Raw genomic sequence first — 8,477 nt, forward strand, 5'->3', positions numbered from 1 at the left:
GTTGAAACGGCAAAACGAATTCACTTTTAAGGAAAATATTTCTTATACTCGATATAGACATTTAGGGATAAGCATTTGCCAATTCAGTCAATTTGAGTAATATTCTTAATTGAAATAAATTAACAGAACTAATTTTTTAACCCGAACTTAACTGAACCGTTTTGGTTGAATCAATTTTAATCATTAATTGAACCAAACTTAAAGAAAATGAAAATTTAATTAATCGATCGAATTTATGATTAACCGACTTTTAACTAAAATAAAAATTAACCGAACTTATTAACAACTACTTAATTAAAATAAAAAATAAAAACATTTATAATTTTTAATTTTATTATCTACTTAATCAAAACGACATAGTTTTAAGAGTCAGTTAATTTTTGATTAATTCAGTTAAATTAACTTTTAACTGAATCTTTAAGCGATAATCTAAAATTTAATTTTTTTTTAACTGAACATTTATTCACCGAACTAAATTGACAGAATTAATCGAATTGATTGAACCGAATACTCATCCTTCTAGACACTCACCTGTATACTAAACAAATACTCTATCCATTTTCATATATGTAGGCTTTTTTTTTTTTTTTTTTATTTGTGTTGCTTGTTTCTTCTTTTTTAAAGTGGATTTCTCAATTAATTTTTTGTTTTCGTCCCTATTTAATCATATATACCAAAAAATATAGTATCCAATACTTCGTAATTAATAACCTTCAAATAAAAATATTATAGACAAACAACTTTGAAATAAATATATTAGTCATCTCTATTTTATTGTTGCAGTTATTACGTTTAAAAATTCAATTTTATTAGTTCATGGATCATCAATACAAGATTATATTAAGAAAAAATTAAAAAAAAATTGCAATATATTTTTTAAAGCTACGTGGAAATCAAATCAATCCTATAAGATTTACTTTTTGTTTGTCTTTTTTTTTTAAAAAAAGAAAAAAGAAAATTTATTGGATTGGTGGGTCACTCTAAATTGAAAATGGAGCAAAAACCTGAAACAGAGTTTGATGGGGCATCATTCGAGATCTTGTTAATACAAATCAGCTAATTTCTATTGGTCCTTATTTCTCGTTGCTCCACTTGGTTTCTCTCTTATCCAAATAAGATTTCCACTTATTTTGTCTTTAAGCATTATCCAGTTCAAATAAAAAGAAAAGGTGATATACCAACGCATTGTAGCTAATTTAGCAAGGTATGTTAGACATATGCAAAGAGTTTTTAGATTCGATTTCTACTAAACACATCTGTAGAGAGGTGCGTGGAACTTTAACTGGAACGACAGGTATAAGGAACTTTAACTGTGAATGAACTCGAGCAGGATTAAGCGGTCCCTAATAATAAAGTATAAAAACCGGTGTTTTACACAAAGAAAAAAAAAAAAAAGAAAAGGTGATTTTATTTTTAGAGCATAAAAAATTAATACTAGATAAAATTCATTATTTGAACAAAATCACTGTTTTGATTTAGGTTAAAATCATTAAAAATACCCTAAATTTTATTTTTTGTACAATTGTACTCCAATTTCAACTTAACACCTGGGACACTCTACTTGTATTTTTTTGTCACAATTGTTTTCTAATTTAAAATTTATCAAAATTAGTGAACAGAAGATATTATTTGTGGATCCCAAATTTTATATTTGAGTTCACTTAACTTAAAGAATGAGTTCGCTAAACATTGAAAATAGATTTTCAATTGCAAGGACTCGTACTCCTCTATTTCTTACAATTTATTTTTAATTCATTTTAATTTTAAATTTTGATAAATTTTAATTGCTTTAGTTCAATTTTATTTTAACTATAAATAATTCAAAATGATTAGTTGTTTGATTTTATAAAATTAAAAGTAAACTGACTCATTCTCACTTTCATCCATCTCCTCCCTTCCATGGATTTGGTGTTTCTGATGTCGGTGGTCTAATTGGGTGCTACTGTTCTTATTATAACAAATCCTTTTTTGAAATCTATAAGAAATAACAGTAGCACTATATATATATGGACACGGCACGTTATCGTTTTAAAGAAGACTTAACAATCAAAAAAAGTCACAACTTCGATATTTTTTCAATTTTAGCTAATTTTTTCCATTAACAGGCCCCACACCGAATAATTTTGAAAAAAAGGTGCATGTGAATAATAAAAAGAAATTGAGTTTAATAAAATGAGAACAAATAACTTTTTAAAATATCCAAATTTTAAATTAAACCAATAATATTTAAATTTAAAAATAAAATTTAGTGAAAATATATAGTTTTATAATAAAAAAATTCATATACTTATGTATAAGTTTTAAGAATTAAAATTATTAACTTTCAAACAATAAAAATAGGTTTGCAACTCCCTTTGGGATTTTATTTCCTCTGTTTATTGGATATTTACTCTCAAGATTAATGTTAGGTATTTTTTATTTCAAAAAAAAAAAAAAAGGACGAATGTATAATTTTCACTTTTGATTTTTCTCAAATTGTCATTTTTGTCTCTCAACTTTACGGAAGACCGCTTGTGTCTCTTAAGTTACATTTTTTATAACTTTTGTGCTTATTGACACACTGTAAAAGAATCGCGTAAACTCAAGCGCAAATAAGAACGTGGACCCTTCTTCTCTTTCTCTATAATCAAAACCAAACCAACCTTTTTCTCATGATTTTATGGTTAATAAATCGAAACTACTAACACAAGTTTATATTTTTTTTTTTCAACTTTTATTTTTTTCTTGATCTGGATTTGGAAATTAATAGTCTCTAGATTGTGTTATTGGTATTATAAGATTTCTTTTATCTCAGATTTAGCATCAATTTCATCAAAGAAAACTCTTTTTAATTTGAAGTTTTAAATCTATTTGTGTTTTTGTATTTTTGAATATGATTTTATTTCACTTTTATGTTCTTATGTTTCTTTTTTTTTTAATTCCAGAAAAAAAACAATGGAGTTAAAATATAATTGTATTTTGTGAGAGAAAGGGACATCAACAAGATGGTGGTGCTGAGATCTTTTTATTTTCCTCTCGGTTTGGGATTTCCATTTATTACAAAGAGGGATTACGATTTTTCTTTTCATTTAATTTTTCGTTTTTCTCTTTTTTTTTTTCTTTCTTATTATTTCTTGTATATGTGAAACCAACATGACGGATAAATTGGTGACAAATCAACTGTTTATGACACTTCAATGCGAATATACTTAACGCAAAATCTTCAATTTACTCAGGAGTATAAAAGCTATAAAAAACGCAACTTGAAAGGCGCAAGCGGCCCACTGCAAAATTGAGGGGCGTAAATAACAATTCAAGAATAATTTGGGGGAAATTATGCATTGGGCCAAAAAAAAAAAAGACCAGACACGTGTAAGTGTCAAGTGCAATACGCTCTTCTACTCATATGCATGCACCACTCATTATTAACTAGTTTAGGAATGATTGGTAAAATTAAAATATTGGCCGAAATTGAAAAAAGTCAAAAGTTCAAGCATTTTTGGTATTAAAATTTTTAATACGATGATGTGGTGCCAAAATGGCAACGTGTGGGACCTATTAATGACCATATCAGCAAGCTTCAAACAATTGTAGGACGGAGGTTATAATTACTGTTAAAAATAAATAAAATTTAGTACTATAATTGAAAAAATTAAAATTTTTTATGTTAATATTTTTTTTTTTGATACAATGATGTGGTGGCAAAATAACAACTAGAATTAAAAAATGATAGTATATAGACCTTTTTATTTTTTATTTTTTTTAAAGTAAATGGACCTTTGTTGTTCAATTTTAATTTATATTATTATCTTATATCCCTTATTTTATCAATTTATCCTTTATATGTCAATCTATTGGATGTATGTGTAATTAATAAAACTTTTTAAAAATAATTCTGATACTTTTTAATTATTTAATTAATGACAGATTTTATTTTTATAGTGTTTTTAGTTTAGTTTTTATTAGAATTTTAAGTATTTTTAATTCCTTTGATTTATTTTTATTTAGATTTATTTTTATTTTTAATTAAATTTCCTTGATCTTTGCTAAGCTTGATTTGAAAAGTTTTTAGCAGAAAAATAGTTAAAATTTGCATTAAAGAAAGTTGGAGCTGAAAAAATGGAGATAAAATCTCAATATGGCCAAGTCGGTAGAGTACATGCGTGGACGTGTCAGACGCCACGGCTGTATTTTCAAGAAAGCTGAAAATTCAAGTGGGCCGAATTTAATTGTTTAACAAGTATAAAATTGAAGTTTGAGTGTGTCTTGTGCATGGAGCTGCATGGGAATAATAGAAAACTTACCTTGTTTGAGTTCCAGCCCATTTGCTAAAAAAAGACTCCTAATTGGAAAGAAATATAACACAAAATCAATTCATGCTCAAATAATATTTCTTCCTAATTAGACTAGCTAGTTTCCTACTTGGATTCAAATTTACCCTACGATGTCTATATGAAGAGAGATCGCTATAGTAATTGGATCATGATCGAATCTTGGATGTTAGATCTTTATTCTATTATATTCTTTTCTTACTTTTCTCTATTTAAGATTTCAAGTATTCAAGTTGGCGTCAAGATTCAAGGAAGCCGCTCAAGCCAAGGTTGACTAGTTTTTATTTCTAAACTTTCTTCTTTTTTTTTTTTAATTTTTCTTTATGGGATTATTTACAAATTTAATTGAGTTTGATTTATTTACTATGTCGAACTAAATCTTTTTACTAATGATATGATGTAGCTTCAATTCAACTCCAGTTTATAATATTTGATTTGATTTTCTTTATTTAAGTAAAATTTATTATTGATCTTAACACATCCAGGTAGAGTTTCTTCCCTGGATTGATTTATATCATTAATCACTGTCGAGAGAAGGGTATTTGATATGAATAGAGTAATAAATTTCATGGAAATAACAACTTGATGCGAGAGCTAGATGGTTTCACTCGTGGGAGGTTTTCATAAAATTAAAGGCATTAATTTATGGATTGATTTATTTCATTGATCATTGTCAAGAGAAGGGTTTTTGATATGAACAAAGTAATAAATTTCATGGGAATAACAACTTGACGCGAGAGCTAGATAGTCTGACTCGTGAGAGGTTTTCATAAAATTAAAGGCCTTAATTTGTAGATTCATGAATATACACAAGAACTTAATGATTTAATTTATATTTAGTTGGAGCTGAAAAAAAGGAGATAAAATCTCAACATGGCCAAGTCGGTAGAGTACATGGCGTGGAAGTGTCAGACGCTACGGCTGTATTTTCAAGAAAGCTGAAAATTCAAGTGGGCCAAATTTAATTGTTTAGGATGTATAGAATTGAAGTTTGGGTGTGTCTTGTGCATGGAGCCGCATGAAAATAATAGAAAACTTACCTTGTTTGAGTTCCAGCCCCATTTGCTAAAAAAGACTCCTAATTGGAAAAAAAAATAACAAAAAATCAATTCATGCTCAAATAATATTTCTTCCTAATTAGACCAGCTAGTTTCCTACTCGGATTTAAAATTACCCTATGATGTTTATATGAAGAGAGATCATTATAGTAATTGGATCATGATCGAATCTTGGATCTTAGATCTTTGTTCTATTCTATTCTTTTCTTATTTTTCTCTATTCAAGACTTCAAGTATTTAAGTCGGCGTCAAAAATCAAGGAAGCCGCTCAAGCCAAGGTTGACTAGTTTTTGTTTCTAAACTTTCTTTTTGTTTATTTTTCTTTATGGGATTATTTACAAATTTAATTGAGTTTGATTTATTTACTATGTTGAACTAAATCTTTTTACTAAAGATATGATGTAGCTTCAATTCAACTCCAGTTTATAATATTTGATTTGATTTTCTTTATTTTAAGTAAAATTTATTATTGATCTTAACACTTCTAGGTAGAGTTTATTCCCTGGATTGATTTATTTCATTAATCACTGTCGAGAGAAGGGCATTTGATATGAACAGAGTAATAAATTTCATGGGAATAACAACTTGATGCGAGAGTTAGATGGTTTCGCTCGTAGGAGGTTTTCATAAAATTAAAGGCATTAATTTGTGGATTGATTTATTTCATTAATCACTGTCGAGAGAAGAGTTTTTTTGATATGAACAAGTTAATAAATTTCATGGGAATAACAACTTGACGCGAGAGCTAGATGGTTTGACTCGTGAGAGGTTTTCATAAAATTAAAGGCCTTAATTTGTAGATTCCTGAATAATCACAAGAACTTAATGATTTAATTTATATTTAGTTGGAGTTGAAAAAATAGAGATAAAATCTCAACATGGCCAAGTAGGTAGAGTACATGGCGTGGACGTGTCAGACGCTACGGCTGTATTTCCAAGAAAGCTGAAAATTTAAGTGGGCCGAATTTAATTGTTTAGCACGTATAGAATTGAAGTTTGGGTGTGTCTTGTGCATGGAGCTGCATGGGAATAATAGAAAACTTACCTTGTTTGAGTTCCAGCCCCATTTGCTAAAAAAAGACTCCTAATTGGAAAGAAATATAACACAAAATCAATTCATGCTCAAATAATATTTCTTTCTGATTAGACCAGCTAGTTTCCTACTTGGATTCAAATTTACCCTACGATGTCTATATGAAGAGAGATCGATATAGTAATTGGATCATGATCGAATCTTGGATCTTAGATCATTGTTCTATTCTATTCTTTTCTTACTTTTCTCTATTTAAGACTTCAAGTATTCAAGTTGACGTCAAGATTCAAGGAAGCCGCTCAAGCCAAGGTTGACTAGTTTTTATTTCTAAACTTTCTTTTTGTTTATTTTTCTTTATGGGATTATTTACAAATTTAATTGAGTTTGATTTATTTACTATGTCGAACTAAATCTTTTTACTAAAGATATGATGTAGCTTCAATTAAACTCCAGTTTATAATATTTGATTTGATTTTCTTTATTTTAAGTAAAATTTATTATTGATCTTAACTTTTCTAAGTAGAGTTTATTCTCTGGATTGATTTATTTTATTAATTACTGTCTAGAGAAGGTTATTTGATATGAACAGAGTAATAAATTTCATGGGAATAACAACTTTATGCGAGAGCTAAATCGTTTGACTCGTGGGAGGTTTTCATAAAATTAAAGGCATTAATTTGTGGATTGATTTATTTTATTAATCACTATCGAGAAAGGTTTTAGATATGAGCAGAGTAATAAATTTCATGGGAATAACAACTTGATGCGAGAGCAAGATGGTTTGATTCGTGAGAGGTTTTCATAAAATTAAAGGCCTTAATTTGTGTATTCCTGAATTATTACAAGAACTTAATGATTTAATCTATATTTAGTTGCGCTATTGAGAGATGAGTAATTGAATTGGATTAAAATAGCTAATAAAACATCGAGAGAGTTTATTAGCGATTTTAAGATTATTGTTCCTTCTTGAATAATTAAAATTGATTATTAAACTAATAGGATAAACTGGATAGAATTAAGTGAAGTTCACATCCCTAGTAACTTTTAAACCTTGATTTCTTTTCAATAATTACTTGCTTGGTTTCTTATTCATTGCTTTAATTTAATTCTTTAATCTTTACAATTATTCTCTTTATTGTCGTTTAAATAATAGTAAGTTAATATAATTTTGGTACTTGGTATATATTCCTCGTGGAAATGATACTCTGCTCACTCTTTATTACTTGTTTACGATTTCGTACACTTGCGAAAAAGCCTATAAATTAATATTTAATCAAATTGATTTATGGATTGGAGAATGTTTTTAATTATATACAAGTTAATTATTCAATAAGGCAGATTAAAAATTAAATGTGTCATTAGATTTTTCTTATAAAATTGAGCAACATATGTATTTCAACATTTGTTCTTTTATTTACTTTATACTAATTTGGTTTCTTATGGTCCTTGCTAAATTTTTTTTTTCTATCCAAAATAAGTTAAAAATATCAAAATTAATCGAGTCGAATCAATTCAAACTAAATCGAAAGTGAAACAAGTCTATCAATTCCAATTGTTTTGTTATTCGACCAAATTTTAATTACCGATTTTCTCCTTGCGTAGGTTTTTGACTGGTTTAATTTGGTTTTAAATAAACTCATGGCAATCCTAATTGCAAGCAATATGGCTTGCGTCAAACAGTTAAGAATTTTAATAGAGATTTTAAAATATTGATCCATTTCATTATTTTTTTTTCCTAAATAAAAGGTCTATTTTTCATTGTTTGGTCCAAGAGTGAGCTTATAAATCAAATCCCAATAATTTGTTAGGACCAGTCAACGATTATAAAACCTTTAGCAATTCAACGGTGATAATAGTATTTATATTTTAAAATAATTAATAAAAAGCATTGGTTATATATTATATATAAAATTTTTACTTTTTATATATAATTATTATTTTGAGTATTAGAAATGTAATATATTATATGTATATAAAATAATTTTGTATTGAACCCTTTTATTATTTTTGACGCATAGATAATTAAACAATGAATAATGTATTCATAGTAGTAGTTTGATATTCTAACTTTTAAGA

Source organism: Jatropha curcas, chromosome 10, assembly GCF_041381405.1.
Source record: "Jatropha curcas cultivar XTBG-Jc1 chromosome 10, XTBG_Jcur_1.0, whole genome shotgun sequence".
NCBI lineage: Eukaryota > Viridiplantae > Streptophyta > Magnoliopsida > Malpighiales > Euphorbiaceae > Jatropha > Jatropha curcas.